At 38.9% G+C, this 22,643-nt stretch overlaps 1 long non-coding RNA gene across 1 annotated transcript in view; it reads left to right on the top strand.

The window, feature by feature from the left end:
* Positions 1 to 366: 366 nt before the first annotated feature.
* LOC106005404 overlaps positions 367 to 22,643 on the top strand; it is a 28,675-nt gene continuing 6,398 nt past the window's right edge. The window contains exons 1-2 of the long non-coding RNA XR_001178730.2: positions 367 to 1,028; positions 7,818 to 8,032. This is a non-coding gene — a long non-coding RNA (uncharacterized LOC106005404). The remainder of the gene's footprint in view (positions 1,029 to 7,817; positions 8,033 to 22,643) is intronic.

Genomic DNA, 22,643 nt, shown 5'->3' with positions numbered 1-22,643 from the left:
CCAGAGTCAGACTCATCTCCTTACCACAATTATTTTTATTACATATTTTTTATTCTCCTAATTTTTTTTTCAATCTTCCCAACTTCATTTTACTTTGACCCTATCCCTTAGTTTAAAGAGTAAATGAACTGACTTCCTATCAGAATTTTTTTTTTGCTGGGTCCCAAATAACTTGAGACTCAACACAAATGCTAAAGCCACCCAGAGCTTGTTTAGCAATGTTTAAAAACTGAAAATCACGGAGAAGAGAATGGACTGACTGCTTGGGGAAGACAGTGAATGTTAACAGATGTCAGGAAGAAGGCAGAGCTGTTCAATGGCTACCCTTCTTTTTTATCCAGGAAGATGAAACACCTCCACGTTGAAAAGAATGGGAGCAAAAGGAAAGTGCGTCATAAATTTTACAACTCACTCTCTGCAAAGGAATTGTATGATGAAATATGATGGTCTGACTTGCTTTGAGGCCGTTTTTTTTTTCTGATTCAGTAGTGTAATTAACATTGAGTGTGAATGTCGGTTGTTTCCAAAGAATAAATCCATGGATCTTGGGAAGAAGTATTTCAAGGAAGATGTCATTATCAAATACTCCGTTGCTGTGAATGGAGTGAGACGTTGAGAATTCCTACACGAAATTCCTCATTCTGCCTCGGGCTCATTTGGTTGCAGGGAACAGAAACTCTAGCGACTTCAAGAAAAGAGGCTTTATTATCCAGCAGCTCCTCTTGGAATTCAAAGGAGGAAGGACAGCCGAGCCCCGGGGGGAGTTAGACTTGGACACTGGAAAGTCTTCAGGAGCTGTGCAGCTTTTCTTCTCTCGCCCCCCAAGGCTTTCCTGTCCCCCTGCCCCGCGACTGTCCAGCCCTGCCCCACAGAATGGCTCTGGGCGATCTCCTCACATACCTGGCTTGGCCCTCAGTTGTGGCCTTCGGTCTCTCATTCAACAGGATCCTGCAGCTCCTGTGACCATCACCACCTGACTCTCGGCCTGTGTCTCAGTTCAAATTGTCAAGAGAAAATTCTTCAAACTGGTATGGTTCATGAGTCAGGTGTCACCTTTTTTCTAGGAGGGCTGGGTTTCTTTGGTATAAACATGGGAAGACAGGCTTCCAACTGGTGCTCCAGCGGGGCAAGGGAAAAGGCTTTTTCTTAAGAGAGTGGGCTGATGAAATCTCAAAAGGGGTCTCTAATCTCTGTGATCCCATCCAGTGCTTCGGTGTCCTGGAATCTTCAGTGTCTGAGATAATCACCAAGAATAAGTCCAGGGGCGCCTGGGTGGCTCAGTGGGTAAAGCCTCTGCCTTCGGCTCAGGTCGTGATCTCAGGGTCCTGGGATCGAGCCCCGCATCGGGCTCTCTGCTCAGCAGGGAGCCTGCTTCCCCCTCTCTCTGCCTGCCTCTCTGCCTACTTGTGATCTCTGTCTGTCAAATAAATAAATAAAATCTTTAAAAAAAAAAAAAAAGAGTAAGTCCAAATATGGGGATAGGCTTTGGGACAATGCCATTAGGAGGGAAGAATGGACATTTATATGTCAATTATACTCCACTGAATGAGGTTTAAGTGCCCTCTTCATCCATGAAGTGTAGTTCTAAAATTGAAATAAAAATTTAGTGATATATTTGAACATTAAGCACTTTTTAGGGCAAACACCAATGAAGCTGTATATCGAAGATCAACATACTGTAGATACATTAGGCAGACATATTCAATTCAGGTGCAGACAATAATTATCAATACACAATTTGGAAGCAAATTTCCTCTTTCTTGTGCTGTAGCTTGACTGGGACAATGGGAAAAATTTCAGGAAAGTCAGTAGAGAGTACCACTTCCAGCTGTCATCTGACACCTTCACCTAACCAGTTACAGTTAGCTTCTAAATCAGAGCAGGGCCCAGATCAAGACATTCCTGGAGAGATGGCTTCTGTTGCCACCATCTCCTCAAACAGGATCAAAGCTCAGAGTCAAAGCCTAGCCCCACCCAGACTTGGGGGCTAGACATCAGGAACCTTAAGGGATGTAATTGCCCGGTTTGACTTTCAACTTTTCATCTTTTCAGGATGAGAATTTATCTCTGGCAGTAGAATAGTTTAATGGCACAACATTCTTATATTTATAAAATACTGAATTATTCCTTTTTTTTTTTAAGATTTTATCTATTTATTTGACCAAGATAGACATGGCGAGAGAGGGAACACAAGCAAGGGGAGTGGGAGAGAAAGAAGCAGGCTTCCCATCAAGCAGGAAGCCCAATGTGGGCCTGATCCCAGGACCCTGGAATCATGACCTGAGCCAAAGACAGATACTTAACAACTGAGCCATCCAGATGCCCCTAAAATACTGAATTGTTCTTTTTAAAAAAGTATTTTATTTATTTATTTGACAGATAGAGAACCCAAGTAGGTGGAGAGGCAGGCAGAGAGAGAGGGAAGCAGGCTCCCTGTTGAGCAGAGAGCCCCATGCGGGGCTCGATCCCAGGACACTGGGATCATGACCTGAGCCGGAGGCAGAGGCTTTAATCCAGTGAGCCACCCAGGTGCCCCAAAATACTGAATTATTCTTAACAGCTAATTTTTCAATGAAAATGTAGGATATGCAACCTTTTAAATATTAAAATGTTTACCTCTGTTTTTAAAAATAAATGGTTGTTTATTTTATTGAAGCAAAATAATCATTTGTCTGACACTATAGTTGCAAACATTTTTGGAGGGTTTCAAAATTTGGGTTTTTTTTCAATTTTTCAGATATTAAAAATGAAAACTTAATTTTTGCCTATCATTTTGATTTTGTATTCTGTTTGAAGCATGCATTATTGATTATTTTTCTTTTGAAATCCAATTTCTGTGTTACTTGGTCACTGCATTGTTTTAAGTTCAAGTCTTCTAGTGTTAAACTTTTGTGTATAACTGATGGTTACATTTTCAGCCTAAAGCTAAAAAAAAAATTCCAATATTTTCTATGGTTTGAACACTTCAAGAACTCTTTATTTTAAATCCAACTACAGTTTCTAGTGTTTTCCTAGAGGAGAAAGTAAATGCATGTGTAATTGATTAGACATTAACACTTGGTGGACACTTAATCCTTGACCTTCATTTGCGGAGAGGTAAAGGAAGATGGACAGCTAAGCAGAATTTTTCAGTTGCTTTTCCAGGAAAAACAACAGCTCTGATAGGTCAGGATTATTCCTGGTTTTCAGATAAGAAATCTGAGAGCTAGAGAGGTTAAGTACCTCACCAAAGGTCACACAGCTAGTAAGTGGCAGAGTCTGGTTTCTAATTCAGGGATGTCTGATTCCCAAACCGTGTTCTGTCTGTTGCATTCTTGGACCCGATGGTTTCACAAGACTGGATTCACAGTGGCACGTACTGTTAGGGCGGAAGAAATGTATGTTTGAATTAGTTATAGTGCAATTTGGTTTAAAAATTTCATTTTGAGAGTTTGTGCATGTGGCGGCATGCTGGGGTGGTAGGAAAGTGATTATCTCACCTCATCACTACAGAATTACACTCTATGCCCTTATGACAACCCTGCCTTCCCCCATAAAAGAGAAGAAAGTAGGTGATAATATATTGGCTATAGATCCTAGTGCAGGAAACTCTCATTAGGTTTGAATTACAGCTAAAGTAGACCCACAGACACTGTAGCGTGATTACATGAAAATAGCAACAGAAAAGCTATTCTACTTCTGAGTGTTCTAAGGTTGATGGTGTTAAAGTTACAATTAAAGGAACATTGCTTTACATTTTGAGATTCTGAAGATTATCTTACCAGGAAAAGACCTCATAGTTATTTCCCCTTTGCCAAGTGGGTACAGACTAAGGGCTGAAAGAAATAGGTTCCAGCATCTTCTGGAAGTTAAAGAGTCATGGATGGAACTAGTTAGAATGAGGACATTGTTATTAGCTCTCAAACAAAATGAAACAGACTTGACAATCAGCCCAGGGGCTGGTGCCAGGAAGGGCTTTACTCAGAATACTGCCTACAGAGGGTCTCACGCTAGGGACTCGGGTTCTTCTTCCGGATCTCCTGTCAGGGCTTAGCTCTCAGATCCTCTGTTCTCCTCCTCCTCTGAAGTGAATCCCCCAGAGGGAGAGCATGTGCATGTCCGCCTTTATTAGACGGCAAAGGGTAGAGACAACACTGACACTGATGTAGAAGCCGCGTGAAGTTCAAATCATTTTTTGCCTTCCATGTTGAAAAATATTTTAAGTTTATCTGTAATTTTACATTTGTGATTTTCAGTCCTGTGGGTATCTAAGTGAATTAATGAAGCAAATGTTGTAAATAGATTCATGGTTATTCTATCTATATCCCAGAAGTCAATATGTACAAGTGGGACAAAAAGGTGAGAGAAGGAATATCTCATGGCAAAAATGGAGATCCCATCGTTTATCACCAAATGATTGATTTTTGGATCTCTCCATTTGTCCAAATGTTTGCTTCTATTTCTCAGTAAATCTGAAATAGGGAAATATGATGACAAGGGTCTTCGAGAAAGATTAATCTAATACTCTATAGACATGCCCTGGAGAAGTAAAGATCCAGAAAGGAGGATATTATAGTTATGAGAGTATAGGGAAGTGACAAAGAATTGAGATTTTCAAGAACTTCAAAGAAAATTCAATAGGTCTTGGCATTATAAACACATGAAGTAAATTTGATCCTGAACTGAAGGACCGTTACGTGGGAAAGTTCATAGTAGTGGCAATATTCAGCCTTCACTCTACTTCTCTTGATCCCAATTCCTCACCCTGTATCCACCTGAGCATTGCTGATGAGGTCAGGGATGCCAGCTTGACCTCATTGCTGATGAGGTCAGGGATGCCAGTAGTTTGTCATTTCTCCAAGCAATCGTGTTTGAGTTTCAACTTCTGTCCCATTCCTGTAAACTCACTTTGCTAACACGAGAAGCCTGAGATGTGAGAGCCTTGAGGAGACATGGAAAGGAAGTAATGGAGCCCCTGGAAAGTCAGTCCCAGAAATCTTGCACAAGTACATTCCAGAAGGGGAGTATAACATTTCTCATAGACCAGTAGTGGTTAAATTGATGGGAACATCAATTAGGTTGGACAAAAACAAAGGTCCTTTCTTGGAGAAACTCTCGTGAGCATGTTGGCTGACCTTCCCTGATGCTTCAGCCCTTCTTCCTCATCCAGGTCAACATATGTCTCCACCTGGCATAAATATCGGCTGGCTTGTTTTGGCCCCAGCTAGCGGATGTCACTCTTCATTCGCACTCTTACCTCAGAAAGATACCACTGGGGCCTGAGGTAAATCACAAGAGGCACACAAACTTACGCTAGTGAGATTCCTCTTACACTGAGTTTGGGAGATATACACAGGCTTACAAAGCATTTGGGGAGAGGAAAAATTTGATGGTAAAATTCAGATTAGCTCAGATATTCCAAGTGAGGATATACATGCTTCATGTTCGTGCAGAGAGCACCCGTGCATAAACTGTGAGCTAAGGAGTAAAGGTGCTGTGTGGAACATTATGACTCTCAGTTTTCCCTAGATTAACGTACCAGTCGTTTAGAAATGCAAATGAAAAATATTTACTTGGTTGCTTTATAGTTTCAAAGTATTGCCTGGGTGGCTCAGACGGTTAAGTGGTCAACTCTTGATTTCAGCTCAGGTCACTCCCAGTGTCCTGGGATCGAGACCCATGTTGGGCTTGTGCTCAGCAGAAAGTCTGCATGAGATTCTCATTCTCTCTCTCCCTCCACTCCTCCCCCTGCTCTCTCTCTCTCAAACAAATAAATAAATTTTGACAGAAATTAAAATGAAAGTATTGTCCACACATGGTAAAACAAATTAAAGCAACAGAAGATATGCAATAAACAGTAAGCCTCTGCTTTCCCTATCCCACTTCCCAGGAGCTGCTCTATCAGTAAATACACCACGGATGCTTGGACTGTGAGTCACAAAATCCCGACTAACCCGGGCTAAGGTACAGGAAGTTCAGAGGTAGGCGTCTCAGGGTTGGCTCTGTAATACCTGACACAATCAAGGAGCTACCCTTCATTCACAGTATCAGACCTCATTGTCACAGCTCTAGGCTGCATCTTGTCAAAAGAAAGCCTCCTGAGCAGGAAGGAAAGGGGTACAAGCAGAAAGACCTTTCTCCTCAGGCACATCTTTGTTTTCTGAGAAGGAAAATTCTTCCAAAAGTCCTAAGTAGACTTGCACTTCTCTCTCCTTTTCAGGGAAGACCTGAGTCACTTGCCTATCCCCAGGCCACCAGAAGCAAAAGAAAATGAGATTGCCGTGGCTGGTTTAGGTCAGTCAGGACTCACCCCCTGGGACCAGGCACAAGGCTTCCTGAGCAAAATCAGCTAGCTTGCTTGCTTGCTTTTTTTTTTTTTTCTTAAGATTCTATTTATTTATTTGATAGACAGAGATCACAAGCAGGCAGAGAAGCAGGCAGAGAAGCAGGCACAGTGAGAGGAGGAAGCAGGCTCCCTGCTGAACAGAGAGCCTGATGTGAGGCTCCATCCCAGGACCCTGGGATCCTGACCTGAGCCAAAGGCAGAGGCTTTAACCCATTGAGCCACCCAGATGCCCCCCAAATCAGTTTTCTGTTGGTAAGAAAGAGAAGGAATGAGGACTGGGTACTGGGTAGGCTCCCACTAGTGACCACAAAAATGAAAATGCTTAACTATGTCTTAATATCTGCCCAGAGATATTGCTTCTCTATATGTTTAAGTATATATGTTTAAGTATAACTATTTATATTTAAGTAAAGTTATAAGTATATAAACATATATGTAACTATATGTGTTTAAGTAAATTTTTTCTTTATTTATTTGAGAGAGAGAGAGAGGGCAAGAGAGAGCACAAGCAGAAGGGAGAGGGGAGCTTCTCCCCCACTGAACAGGGAGCCCTATGTGGGGGTCAGTCCCAAGGTCCTCGGATCATGACCTGTGTGGAAAGCAGAAGCTTAACTGACTGAGCCACCTAGGTGCCAGTAACTAATTTTTTGTTTTTTTTAAGTAGATGTGCTAGGGCGCCTGGATGGCCTAGTCATTGACCGTCTGTGTTTGGCCCAGGTCATGATCCCAGGGTCCTGGGATCAAGCCCTGCATCAGGCTCCCTGTTTAGTGGAAAGCCTGCTTCTCCCTCTCCCACTCCCCCTGCTTGTGATCCCTCTCTTGCTGTCTCTTTCTCTGGCCAATAAAAAAAAAAATCTTAAAATATATATATAAATAAGCTGAGAGAACTTCAAGTTCTTTCTTTTAAAAAAGGTAGATATGCCATATATATGCTCATGTATATGTATATATGCATATATACAAATATTCAAACATTATACTTCCCTAAGTATCTTATAATTTTTTTAGATAAATGAAGTTCTCTATGTGTGGTGCTTAACACCTAACTAGTACACAGTAAGTGCCTTAATCAGTGCTGATGACCATTATTACTTTATCATTATTACTTATAATCTTTGAGACAATATACATCCCCTTTTAAAAAAAGAATGAGGGTCATTTTCTAGCAGATACTAAAATTTACTTTCCTTATTTTTTTTGGCCAGCATTTTTATTTTGGGATATTGAATACTCCTAAGATATTAGCTGCATAGCTCCTTTAAAGAGAGATAAGAGTTACTGTGGCTAGCCATGAATTCCATTTAAACATAGTGAAATAATTTTGTGAATAACAGCTAGGTGACTAAATGTTGACTTTCCGATGACTATCTAGCCACAAATATTTTCTAATCATGTTAATATGCAGGCAAAAGTAAAAAGGTTGGGTATTAAACATTTTTTGTGTATTTGCACAAAATATCATGTTAGCAAGTGAATTTTACATTATTGACAGATTTTCTGGAAGGAAGAATGACTTCACTACTATTTGCCTAATTCATGATGCATGAAGATGAGAGTTATTTGAGAAATTCTTATGGAGGAAGCCAACAGAGACAGCACAAGTATTTGACATAACTGGTTGGAAGCCTGTGGAGAGAAGGGGAGCAGAGCAGGGAAATCTCCCTGACAGAGTTATCCCTGACAGAGCGTCCTGACCAAGGATCTAAGGTAAGCATGTGCCATAGTAAGTCCAGCCTCAGGATACCCTTCAGCCCATAGAAGCTGACCTCTCATAATCCTTAAGACCAACTTGCCAAATGACTTGTATTTAAGGTAAAAACTATCGGTAAGTCCCATTTTCTCTTGTTTCATCATTTTTCCTAAAATGTGTGGATAAGTATGAAAATATTATGATTCCATATGACAAGTTATAGGATCTCTCAGACTTCATGTTCTTCCATTTCCAGAACAAGTGAGTTAAATCAGATGATGACTAAGACCACCTTCAGGTCTGGAATTCTAAGTTAAAAACCAGTGTTTTTGGAAGCAATTGATCATCAGAATCACCTGGGGCAGTTCTCAAAGTACAGATTCCTAAACCCTATCTTCAGACATTCTGGTTCATTCATTCCACACATGATTATGGAAGTTTTATGTTACATTCTAGGGTACACAATGACAAATACGACAGACATATTACCATTATGCCCTAGTTGCTACAGAAACTGAGATTCAATCCACTAATCTGTTTTAAAAATGCTCTCCAGGGGGCGCCTGGGTGGCTCAGTGGGTTAACCCTCTGCCTTTGGCTTGGGTCATGATCTCAGGGTCCTAGGATAGAGCCCCACATCAGGCTCTCTGCTCAGCAGGGAGTCTGCTTCCCCCCTCTCTCTGCCTGCTGCTCTGCCTACTTCTGATCTCTCTCTGTCAAATAAATAAGATCTTAAAAAAAAAAAAAAATGCTCTCCAGGGGGTACCTGGGTGGCTCAGTCATTAAGTGTCTGCCTTCGGCTCAGGTCAGGATCCCAGGTCATTAAGTGTCTGCCTTCGGCTCAAGTCAGGATCCCAGGGTCCTGGGATCGAGCCCCACATCGGGCTCCCTGCCTTGCAGGAAGCCTGTTTCTCCCTCTCCCACTCCCCCTGCTTGTGTTCCCTCTCTCACTGTGTCTCTCTCTGTCAAATAAATAAATAAAATCTTAAAAAAAAAAAAATGCTCTCCAGGCAATTCTGATAACTAGACTGTTTAGAGAAGCAATATTTGAGACCAAATGCAAAGAAGAGACATTTCTGAGGGACCATTTTATTTTATTTGGGATGGACTCAACTTTAAACCTGAGAAATATTTCCATTTAAAATTTTAAAAATTTAAATACCTTCTCTAAAACACACACACACACACACATATGTATATGAACATAGATTGAAATGTAAATGTAAACAAGAAGATATAGTTACCAGTATGCTGATATTAGGTGTGGATATAATAAATTAACATTGATGCTTGATACATTAACTGTAGACATCTGGACAAGTGAAAAGAAAATAGTATTTGAGTTGAAAAGTTGAGAGTCCAAGTTCAGATTGCTTATGCAAATATGCAAGTTATTTATTTTGAATTCTTTTATTTACTTTGATATGCTCTTTGAAGAATTTTTAAACCTCACCAACTTCAGTGTATAACAGTTTGAAACTTGAAGTGTTTGACTTTATGACCTATGAATGCTGAGATTTACAAGCAGACATTCTATGCTTGCTAAGGTTATACAACTCCATTTTCCTTTAAATAGTACCAGACAGAGAATTTACCAAACAAAATAAATGAAAGAATCCCTGCTTCCATGCCACCAAATTATAAATACAGACCATGAGGATAAAGGTTAACCGAAGGGCTATGAATAGCTAACCCATAATTGTTAAAATTTGTAAATCAGATCCTTTATCACAAGTTTCTCCCCTGTCAACACCTACATCCCAATGTGTAATTTTCCAATGAAAAATGAAAAGATACCAATCAAAGCAGTCCGCCTCTATTCATTTCTAGTCTCAGTGTCACGGAGAGGTCCCACCCGTGATTCAAATGAAGAGATTTGACTGCAGGAACCATGACAGGTATAGGCTGGGTGAAGGGAAAAAAAGAAGGAGCACAAGATTCTAAGAGAACAGGAAAAAGTGGGAAGCAGATAAACAGTTTCTAGTGAAAGGGACAAAGAGCGGGAAACCGAAGCCCAGACTGAAACCATGAGGAAGAGCAAAGGTCCCTGGGAAGGAGCTATATAGACTTTAAGGCGCAGGGAGTACCAGAAACCCCTTCTCTGAAGCAGAGGGTAGAGAGTAATACCATGCCCTTCTACCTTCCGCGTTTCTGTGCATGCTTCCCCAGCGGCAGTTCCCTGCAGGCACCCGCTGGTGGGAAGGTGGATGGGGATGGATGTGGGAACAGTTTAAGGAAAACCCCACAGACTCTCTAAACTGGCAGACTCTCTAAAAACACTATTTATAGTAGGTGTTTAAAACGATTTTGTTGTAGTTTTGTTTTGTTTTGTTTTTTTGTAGGCTTTCCCGCAGCCTGGAGCCCAACACAGGGCTTCAACTCACAACCCTGAAATCACCTGAGCTGAGATTAGGATATAGATGCTTCACGGACTGAACCACCCAGGGGTCCTATTCTTTATACACAGACTATTCGCATTGTGGATCTATGACTTTTTTTAAATCTAAACCCTGTTTTGGGTTGCAAATGAGTTTTTATTTTCTAGGTCTTAAATGAGTTCTAGCTGCAAGAATGAACATGCTTTTGTGTTACTTACTCTAATCAGTTATTATATTAGTAGTAGTAAATGGTAAGCAAGGAGCCAAATCTAATACCAAAGCATATATATATTTATATATATTTTTAAATATATAAACATATATATATATATATATATATATATATATATATATATATATATACATCCAGCCAGCTGGCCAGAAAGCTCTCTTCTGGCTATATATAGATAATATATCTATTATATGAAATAATTATATCTCATATAATAGATATATAATTAATTATCTCATATAGAGATATGATTATCTCTCATAGTTATCTCATATATAATATATATAATACAATCTCATGAGATATAATTACCTAATATGATATATAAAAATATAGGTATTAGATTATATATATTTTATATATAAATAAATATGAAATAAAATATAAAAATTTTATATATACATACACATATAAATTGTATATAGGTATGTATATATGTGTGTACACACACACACATATTTTAGATTAGCTGTAAATTGCTCCTCTGATTTAGTAAGAATAATCCAGAATTTTACTTTGGTGATTAAAATAATAGGATTAAAAAACCATTTCGGGGTATGTGCTGAACATTCCCTTATTATGGGGAGTTGGCTGCATCCTTACAGGACCTCCATCATCCGTGTGGGTGTAGGCCTGAGTCAACACTCCCACAAAAGCTTGTCTTCTTGAATACTTGGGTAATTGAAAATGCCAAGACACATTTTATAAATTCAGCAAGAAAAGAGTCATATCGTTAATGCTGCTGAAAACCTGGGTGAGTAATTGGCTTTGAGATTGTGCGATGAAACAGCAGCAGCTCAAATGTCATTGCCTAAAGGAGGACGACCAGTGTTAGGCCAGCTGCCGTTCATGTGATTTCACAAAAGGTTACGCAGAAGGGATGTAACCCACTTCAGGAAGCACAAATGTCGTTGCCAGGACCTTACGTTCTCCGAGCACAGTGATAGAAAAAGACCAAAGGCAATTTAATCCAGAATGATAGATTGAACATCATACGAATGATTTGTACATCCAGGAAGCAGAATGCCTTTCCCAGGAAATAACTTGAAAAAGGTAGCATTGGAACACTAGTATCGCAAAGACTAGTTACTAGTTTTCAAAGGGTGATTTAATGCAGTAGGGATTTATAGTACAAAAGTGTTTTCCAATTTTCATTTATTCTCATGTGCAAAAGTCACCAAAGGTGTAAGGCAGGGGATGGGCAGTAGGAAAGCTCATTCAATTCCATTCTATTTGCAAGTTACAACGTTAGATAACTGGTGGCTATTTATGTATTTGCAATTATTTTCAAGTTACCGAAGTAAACTTGATTTCATCATAATTTCAGCTTTCACCATAGATATAAAATTTGGGTACTTTGAAGATTTAGAAGAAACTGTTGATTGAAACGGAGTGAAAAATATGCTTTCCCTGTTAGGTTCCTCCTTTGCCTTTATAATCCCTGGTGCCCAATAAAATCCTCAACGAATCTAAATCTGGATATTCATTACCTAATCTGTTTTACCAGTCATTGTTTGTTTATCTGCTTTAGCCCATCTATTCCAGCCAATAGTAGCGAGATCTCTGGAAGCACCAGGACCTGCTTCTTGTGAGCTAGTTTATATTGTTGTGAGAAGGCCAAATCTTGATTCTAAGTTTATAGCAAATGTGTAAGTTTCCTATTTCTTAAAGCAATGCGTCCACCCATCACTTCCCTCCACAAAGAACTGAATGGCTTCTCACTGCCAATAAGACTATCATAAGATAATGTGTTTAAAAATTCATTTGTGGTTTGATTCTCTTCACCCCACCTCCCACACAGAGAATGAGCAAGATTGTATTTTTTGTTTCTTATACAAGGGTCTGTTCAGTGTCTAAACCAGAAGCAACTTGAAAAAAACTATCATTTTTGCAAGTCTGTATTCATTGCTAAGGCAAAACTATGTATCAAGGACAAAGAGAGGAGAGAAAAGGATGACTCTGAGGAAGACCACAGGCAAGAGAAAAATTTTCCCCAGACTGTGGAAAGTCAATGAGTTCTTTGATCTGAGTTCAGGGGGAAGAGCTGTATAAGGGGTCCAGTGGGAATGGACCTCAAGTCCTGGGGCTCCCAGGGGAGCAACAATTGAAGATTTTTCCCCATTTAAAACTGGCATCAAATTCCTTAATTACATGTCATAGACAATTCTGATAATATATGAATCTTTGGTGGACAGGGTGTGTGATGAACAGTGCTGAGAATCATACTCCATTTCACATCTTTACCATTACTAGCTGCTGTTTAAAATAAATTATGTATTCTCAAAGAGCTCAAGTCCATGCATCTGTAAAATAAGAGATGAATACCCCTCTGGAAAGGTTGTGAAAATAAGACATGATGAACAATAGGTGGCATGCAGTCGATAAAAGTAAATGACTTAGAGGTAACTCTAGAGAGTTATAAAAATTTTTTCACATGCACACACAAAATTCCCTGAGCTAACATTATTTACTTTCCCATCCTTTCAAAAAAACAAAAAACAAACAAAAAAAAAACCCATCAGGTTTTTTCTTGTGATAAGAATGCTTGTTATAAAATTTACCCTTTAATGAATTTTTAGTACATGACACAGTATTGTTAGCTATAGACATACATTGTAGAGCAGATCTCTAGAACTCATTCATCTGGCGTAACTGAAACTCTGTACCTGTTGAACAACGCCACCGCATTTCCCTCTCCGCCCCCCAGCCCCTAACCACCACCATTCCGTTCTTTTTCTGTGAGTATGACTATTTTGGATAACTCATCTGTGTGGAATCATTCAGTGTTTGTCCTCTTGTGACTGGCTTGTTTCCACTTATTTCCAGCATGCTCAGGTCCCTCCATGTCATCACACAGTTTTCCTTCATTTTAAGAGAAATAATACTCCACAGTATACATAAATATCACATTTTCTTTATCCATTCATCCGCTGGTGGACATCTAGGTTGTTTACACATCTTGGCTGCTGAGATTATTGCTACAACGAACATGGATGCTCAAACATTTCTCTGAGACTCTGATTTCATTTCCTTCAGGTATATACCCAGAAGTAAGATTGTTGGATTGTATGAGGGCTCTATTTTAATTTTTTGAGGAACCTCCATCCTGTTTTCCATAGGGATTGAATCGTTTCACATTCCCACCAGTAGGATACAGGTGTTCCAATTTCTCCACATCCTCAACATCCTTCTCTTTAACCTTTTTGATGCTGGCCATCCTAATAGGGGCAAAGTGGTATCTCCTTATGTTGGGCCAGTTTTAGGAAATGCTTTCATCTTCTAGCCCATTCCACAAGGCTTCCAAAGAACAAATAAACAATATTCACCTAAAATATTCATTCTTAATACATTTTGGGTCACAAGACCCCTTGGAGAATCTGACAAAAGACTTGGGACCCTCTAGCCAGTAGAATGCACATATACAATAAATAATACAAATTGTTTCTTGGAATGATGGACCCCTGATGCCTCTTTTTAGACTCCAGTTTAAGATCACTTGCCCTAGATTAAGCTATTCTCTGGCTTTCTCGAAATCTAAAGATTTAATTCAGTGATTGGCAAGTTTTTCCTTTAAAGAGTTAGAGTACATGTTTTTGACTTTGGAGGCCAGTCTCATTTGAAACTATTCAACTCAGGATTTGTAGTACAAAAACAGCTATAGAAAATACAAAAATGGGGGGCCTGGGAGGCTCAGCCAGTTGTGTCCTACTCTCGGTTTCAGTTCGGGTCATAATCTCAGTGTCGTGAGATCAAGCTCCATGTTAGCCTCCGTGCTCGGCAGGGTGTCTGCTTGAGATTCTCTCTCTCCCTTTGCCCCTCATCCCATTCTTTGTGTCTCTTTCATAAATGAATAAATAAAGTCTTTAAGAAAATACATAAACCAGTCTGTATTCCAATAAAACTTCATTCATAATAACAGGCAAAGGCCTGGTTTTGGCCCTTGGATACAGGGCCATGAATGGCAATCCATGAATTAATTCTTTCAAATAAGTTGGGTGGATTACAGTAGTTGTGAATTGGGAAACTTTTGAACACATTCCCGTACACACGCTACAAAAGCCATACAAACCCACTGTAAAGGAGCGGCAGCTGTTGTATCTCCCTTCCTCTGCAATGCCTAGGATGGGATAAACAACCGGAGATGATCCTTCTCTCTTACCATTTTTGATAATAATCTTTTCATTTGCTTCTGATGGCAACTGGTGTCTTCTTTCAGTTGTTTTAGACCAACATCAGAGCCATCCATTAGTGCTTCTTACCAGTGACATAAATTTATAGTATGCTTTCATTTATGATTGGGGAGATAGGAACACACTCAGGATTTTGTCTGCATTTCTCTCTACCTACATTTCTCTCTACCTACACGCCACATGTCTTCTTAAGGACTACAGGCATTTTTTTTTTTAAAGATTTTATTTATTTGACAGAGAGAGACACAGTGAGAGAGGGACCACAAGCAGGGGGAGTCGGAGAGGGAGAAGCAGGGAGCCTGATGCGGGGTTTGATCCCAGGATCCTGGGATCATGACCCCAGCCAAAGGCAGACACTTAATGACTGGCTCATCCAGGCATCCTGTCAACAGGCCTCTTTAAGGAACCTGTCCAAGATTCCATCCTATGATCTATTTTTTATTACTGTGTTTCTAAAATGTGTTTTTAAAAAGCACTCTTGATGATCTTCACAGTAAAGACCTCCCAAAACTTTAACAATGTGAGTATAAATTCTACACAGTAAGCACACATTTTTAAAAATTACTGAAAGAAAAAACTTGCCATCACCGTGCTGATAGCTGCCAGCAAGTCGTCATGAAGAATAAATACTGTCAGACTAACCTGATCTATTAGGATAAAAGTCCCAGGTAGATAAAAAAAGAGAGAGAGAGAGAGAGAGTTCTAATTTATCTTGGCTCTAGGAAGGTTAGGTGATTCAGTTGCATGAGGCAATAAATTTAGAAAACATGGTCTGGACAGCGTAACTGTTAGGTGAGAATACAAATTGCTAGAGGGTCAAAAAATAATACAAGGTGTTTTTCAAAGTCAGTTAGGAGCCTAGATTTTTTTTTTTAAAGTTTTCATCGCCAGCCTAGCTAAAGAAATGAAGGGAGCCAACCCAGACAATATCTTCAAAAAATACACCTTGGAAAAGCAGTTCAAGAAGAAATGGAAAATATGAATATATCACTAATCGTCAAAGAAATGTAATGAGCATCTCCTCCTTTTGTTCTGTCCCCAAATAGACTATCTGGTTATAAGTCAATGAGACAAGCATTCAAAAAAGACAATCCCAATTTTATAAAAATAGTTCTAGAGAACATAAAAAATATTTTTCATAATCAGTCAGTGGTGTTAGAGAAGTCTTGATCTTCCTACCCAAACCAGATCAGGATAACATCAGAAAATGACAATAGCACTTAAGGAAAAAGATGATAAAATTAAAAATAAAACCTTAGTGACTGGAAAGATACTTATCTTGAGCAATTAAAATTTTTTCCTTTAACATTAGAAAATATATTAATGGATTAGCCCCATTAACATATGAGGGAAAAAAACAGATGGTCATCTCAGTAGTTAAGCGAAAAAGCATTTGCTAAAATCAGCAATCTGTATATGATAAAGCTGTATATGAATTGAAGGTAACTACCTTGTTCATGTGCAGCACTATGTTCAGGAATAAGAAACTAGATGTTGTTAAGATGTTAATTATTCGCTAAGCAATCTCGAAATTCAGTGCAGTTCCAAAAAGGCTTTTTCATGGACCTCGACAAGCAGATCTTAAATTTTAGATACTAGTGCAAAAGGGCAGGACAGCCAGGGCTATTTAAGGAAGAACAACAAAGCAAGGCCTTCCTCCATCAGACATCAAGACTTAGAAAGCTTTAGGTAATTAAGGGAGTAGTAATTGGCATGCATTACTCTGTTCCGATCACCTACTTCTTTCTATAATGCATCCAAGATTTATACCAATGGAGGAGGTGGAAACTGGACTAGGTTTGGAAGGGAGCCTTAGAAATATTGAAAGAGGGGCGCCTGGGTGGCTCAGTGGGTTAAGTCGCTGCCTTCGGCTCGGGTCATGATCTCAGGGTCCTGGGATCGGGCCCCGCATCGGGCTCTCTGCTCCTCGGGGAGCCTGCTTCCTCCTCTCTCTCTGCCTCTCTGCCTGCCTCTCTGCCTGCTTGTCATCTCTCTCTGTCAAATAAATAAATAAAAATAAAATCTTAAAAAAAAAAAAAGAAATATTGAAAGAGTTAGGAAATAAGACTCAAAAGTTAAAATTAGGACTGCTCAGTCTGATGATAATTCTGGTAATGGTATACAAACAATAATAAAGAAAATGTTGGTTAAAAGTCATACTTTTGAAGTATATTCAAATTCAAACAAGGAAAGTTAGTTTATTGTTATTCCTTTCCACTTATGCAAGCACCCAAGATGCATTTTCAATGTAGCATGAAGAGTTTGGCTAAAATGGAGTTTCCTTGAGATGAGATAGGGAAAATATACTAAAGATTCACTGAAAGAGGAGGTAAGATCTCTTGTTCTGGATATCTTTAAAAAACAAAATCAGATTGACTTTAATCTGTCAGGAAATTTGGAAGTTTATTAAAGATTTTGAAATTCATAATTTGGCTACATAAATTATTTCTAGTACGATTCTAGAAATAAGGTGCAGACACTCTCTTACGGGGAGTCTAGGGGGACATCGGGCTATCTTAATTTACGTGCATTGTTTCCTCTCTCCCCACAGCCTCCTTTCACTTCTCCAGATACACACAGATGCTTTCCCAAAGTAACTACTCTTAATTCAGCAGCAAACACACCTTCCAGTAATCAGTTAGACATCTACTCAGAGTCTCATTGTCATCCTTCTGCATTGAGGCTGTTCTACACTCAAAATGTAACAAAGAAAGAACAGTTGCCATTTAGCCAGGAATGTACTATGTATTTTTACTCTTATTAAATTTGAAGTAAACTGTAGATGATTTATGAAGGACTGAGTATGAATAGTAGATAGGATTAAATCAAAGAAATAAACAAGAGGACTTTAAAATTTGCAGTGGAATAAATTTGATTATGTATAAAATTCACCTTAATCAGCTCCTAGTTGATTAAGTACATAAACCACAGTTTTAACTATCCATGGTACATTTTTATCCCTATGCTGGATTTCCTTTCCTAGCCAAGAAGTTCTGGCTTCCTTCTCCTAATTACTGAGAACTTCTTATGGGACATGGTTGTTGTTCTCAACGAGATATGTGCTGCATTCCAAAATTATACCAGGCTGTATCTATTATTCTCAGATAATTGAGTGAGCTGTTCTGTACAAAGCAGTAAGCATCATAGAGGAAAAATCATCTGTGGGACTCCAAGGCTTTGCATACACTCCCCATTTCACTGAAATATAAGGAGATGGTGAGAAATGATTTGTGACTGAGCCCAGTTGTCAGATGTGTGAGGAGCAAACTTCTCTTTTCTCATTGAAACAGCCCGAGTGACAGAGAAATGACATCTCCCTATAGATCATACATTCCGCTGTTTTCGTTTTCTACGGTCACTCAGTGTCACTTACAGAAACTTACTACGTGCCTCGTTTGAGTCATGCTCTATGGTGGGACAGGTCTGTCATGGACAATACCAAACTAACATTTGTTGAGCACTTTATCTCCTTCAGGATATTCCCTTTTGCCATTTGCGCCATGGATAGGGAAATAACTTACCAGGATCTTTTTCATAAAAAATATTCAGATGGGGGGCGCCTGGGTGGCTCAGTTGGTTAAAGCCTCTGCCTTCAGCTCAGGTCCTGGGATCAAGCCCCGCATCGGGCTCTCTGCTCAGCAGGGAGCCTGCTTCCTCCTCTCTCTCTGCCTGCCTCAGCCTACTTGTGATCTCTGTCTGTCAAATAAATAAAATCTTAAAAAAAAAAAAAGTTCATTAAAAAAAATATTCAGATGGGGGCGGCTGGGTGGCTCAGTGGGTTAAGGTCTCTGCCTTCTGCTCAGGTGATGATCTTGGGGTCCTGGGATCAAGCCCTATGTCAGGCTTTCTGCTCAGCGGGGAACCTGCTTCCCCCCCTCGTCTCCCGCCAGCCTCTCTGCCTACTTGTGATCTCTGTCTGTAAATAAATAAATAAATGAATGAATCTTTAAAAAAACACAGCTATTCAGATGACACAGGCAGTAACTGTCACTTCTTGGTCTTCCATAGCACTGGCTTTGCCAAACATATCTTAAAATAGTAAACAACACAAAGACAATACAAAGCAAAACAATACAAAAGTCCCACATGCCTGATGCCCAGACATATGTCTACAGAGGGGAAAGGGAAACTTCATATGTATTTTTACTCCATGTGGAAGGTGTTAAAATATATTCGTTCTATAAATATTTACTGAGTTCTTACTATGTGCCTGATGCTGGATTAATACTGAAAGGATAACTAGAGCAAAAAAGCCTACTTGGGGCTTAGATTCTACTGAGGAACACATAATTAACACCCACAAATGTCTCGTGGGGAGACAGAGGAACTGGAAGAGGCCAATTCAGATTAGTTGGGCAGAAAGCCTTCTTCTAGGAGGTGCCACACCTTACACAATATCCGACTCACGTTGTATAAATTCTCAGGACCCTTTGGATCAGACATCCAGTAAATAAGTCTTCTCTATTTGTTGCTGAATTTTGCATTTTCTTACTTGACTATAAACTGTTCTTACTCGGGTCATATAAACTAGACCTAAAAGCAAACAAACACAAACGAACAAAACCTGGCTTCTTTAGAGAACTATGAAAAAGCAAATAGCGATTCTTTTATTGTAATTATTGGGAAAAAAAAGATTCTAATGTTTGGCTAATTCTTCAGTGCAGAACATTGAATTCTGTTACATTTTCATGTCTTTTAGATCAGTGATACCTAATGTTATTTGTGGTCATGGATCTTTTTGAGAATCTAATTAAATCTATGTTCCCCCTTGTAAGGATTTATTTTATATTTTTATTTTAGCCAGAGGCTTCCATTGAGGTTAAACTATAACTTTGTTGTTTAACCCTTAAACTGTCCCTGCTCCCCTTCCCCCAGGGACTTAAAAACAAGTCCTGGAAACCAGCTCCAGGTAACAAAGCCCAGATACAAGGGTGGGTCAGGCCAGGTGGAGACATCCGATCAGTGGGGGGTTGCATACCGTCTCCCTAGCTACCAAGGAGTATGCCCCCCCCACCCTTTGGGAGCCTTTTTGGCACCAATCCTAATGAAGGTGTAATAGGCTGGTTCAAATGTCTACTAGGGTAAATTGTAATTCAATTGGTCACCTAGCATCACTGTGGAGTTTCCTGTGTGTGTTACAATCTCATTGGCCACCTGTGCGTGGCCAGGCCCAACCACATGGCATTTGCTCTATAAAAGTTAGTCTGGAAACTAGATGTAAGGGGTGGCTCTGACCCGTCCCGTTTGATGGTCGGTCTGATAGTTGATGCTTGGCGCGAAATAAAGCTTTGCTTGTCCTTGGCTTTGTATCAGTCTCGCTCCTTTAATCATGGACCCATTATTAGGGTCCCCTCTTTAAGAAAATACTTGTCTGTTTTGAACTACAGGGCATAATTTTAGAAGTTCACAACCTTCTCTGTCTCAGATCACAAACCCTTTCCATGACCACCCAAAACAAAATTTACCCTGTTACATGTTAAAATGTATTATAAAGCTGTAATAATTTAGTGAGTATGATTCTGGTACAAGAATTCAATAGAAGGTAATACAAGTGAAATAAGTCCCAAATATACTTAGTTTACTAAAGGCATCGCAAATCAATGGAAAAGTTGGATTTGTATAATGGTATGTGAAAGTAACTAATGTGAAAATAAATACTAGATTTCTACCTCAAACCACCCACAAAAAGAAACACTTGCTGGGTTACAGATTTCAGTATAAAAACTAAAACTACTAAAGAATTAGAATGCTAAAAATATAGGTGGATTTTTTTTTTTAAATCATTGGTGGGAAAAAATCTTCCTAAGCAGAAATCACAAGGAAAAGAGTGACATATGTGACCAGTTGTGTATTTTTAACTTTATAATAGCAAAACAAAAACACTTTCCTCCATAAAAACCAAGTTAAAAAATTGTAATGCAATAAACCTTTCCTAATCTTTATAGGAAAGATGAAAGTACTGAAAAATGAGTAAGAAAATTGGAAATAATACTTGGCCTCAAAGCAAGAGCTCAATACATGTGTTGATTAAATTAATAAATGGGTGAATAGGCAATTCACAAAATATAAATGGTCAATAACCATGGGAAAAGTAGGCAATCACATGAATAATTTCAAGAATGAACATCAAAACAAAATAAAAAAACAAAATAGCAATTTTGCCCATCAAATTGTCCAAGATTTAAAACAATTGATAATGCCTGTGTTGGTTAAGGGTATAAGAAAATGAATAATTATATATTCCTAGTAGTAAAAACTCATACCTTCCTAAAGGAATATTTGGCATTTAGAGATCAAGCACTTTAATATATGAGGCAGAATAAATATATTTGCAGGTCTGAAACTCCAGTTAATAGAAGTTTCTCCAGTCTTGTATAATAATAAAAAACAAATCCTTTCATTTTTTTTTTCTGGAAAATTCCTTTCCAATGGTAAGTGTGAAAGGTCCAGAGAGCAATGACAGGAAATGCTTATGGCACATGCCTTCCCTCTTTGATTGATACAGTATAATTCCCTACTCCAAGTCGGTTGCATTCAGAATCTCCATTTTAATACTGGAAGATGCAATGGCCTTTTCTTTCTGTTCTCTTCCCCCTTCTTCTCCCCCTCCTCCTCTTCTCTTCCTCTTTCAACTACATTGTTGATGGTACATTACATTGCTGTTTGCAATTATCTGCAACCTCCCTCCACCAAGGTTGTACTTCCCCACTATGTTCAACTCAGGAACATACATATACATGGTTTGCTTTAGTCAACAAAATGAAGGAAGTGAAGTATATCACATCGGAGCAGAATCTTCAGGAGCTGGCCGAGAGTTTACCATGTATATTTCCTTTTCTATGAGACCAGCTATGTTCCCAGAAGAAGCTTCTTGGTCAGGTGTGAGGATAATGAGGTGTAGAGTCCTAGCTGACTTGGATGGGTATGTAGTATGAGTGAAAAATACATCTTTCTTGTGTAGAACTTCAAAAGGCAGAGAGATTTTGTTACTATAGCAAATCTCAGCCAATCCCGATAGGATTGCTAGGAAGCCTGAAATAGAATATAAGCTCTGCCAACCACCAGCTGAGTTCAGATCTGGGTCTGCTCTTACTATGAAACATTGGCCCTAGTTTCTATAAAATGAGATGGCTAATGGGATCTAGCTCTTAGGGTCATTATGAGGACCGAAAATGAGTTCTTATTTACAAAGGACTTAGAAGAGTGCCTAGCAAATATTAAATACAGTATTAGTGTTTGTTAAATAAATCTCTCTCTCTCTCTCTGTGTGCCTGTGTGTGCATAGAACAAAGTCTAGGAAGATATAAAACAAAGTATTAATAGTTATTTAAAATTCTTTTTCCTTTTTATTTAGCCACGTCTTCTAGTTTTCTTCAACAGACATGTATTTTTGGCGTGTAAAAAAAAAAATCTATTGAAATGTCCAACTACTTTGCATTGAGAACCTGTTTTTTAAAAATTGTAACTTAAAAAAAGTATTGCTCTCTCTTAATGATTTAATTATATCACTTCCCCAGGAACATACCTCTAATTTTATTATGAAAGCATATAGAAAAACAGGTACATGTGGAAGTTCTATTAATGGCAATTTTCTTGAACCATGAAGTGGATAACACCTGTAGCCAACATCTTGAGAATGAGTAAATGTTTAGTTACTGTTATTCACATAGTACATCACGTGTGTGCTCTGAAAATATTTTGATTTCTAATATGACTGAAATGTCTCCCTAAATAAGATAAAATTGTTTAGTCATTAATAATTATACCTATCTCTGAGCCAGGCTTGCAAATTAATGAAAGATGATCTCTGGCTTCTAATCTTACAACT

The sequence above is a fragment of the Mustela putorius genome, unplaced genomic scaffold, assembly GCF_011764305.1.
Source record: "Mustela putorius furo isolate JIRA1106 unplaced genomic scaffold, ASM1176430v1.1 tig00003871_pilon_pilon_pilon, whole genome shotgun sequence".
Classification (NCBI taxonomy): domain Eukaryota; kingdom Metazoa; phylum Chordata; class Mammalia; order Carnivora; family Mustelidae; genus Mustela; species Mustela putorius.
This window is presented reverse-complemented; position numbering and strand designations above follow the sequence as displayed.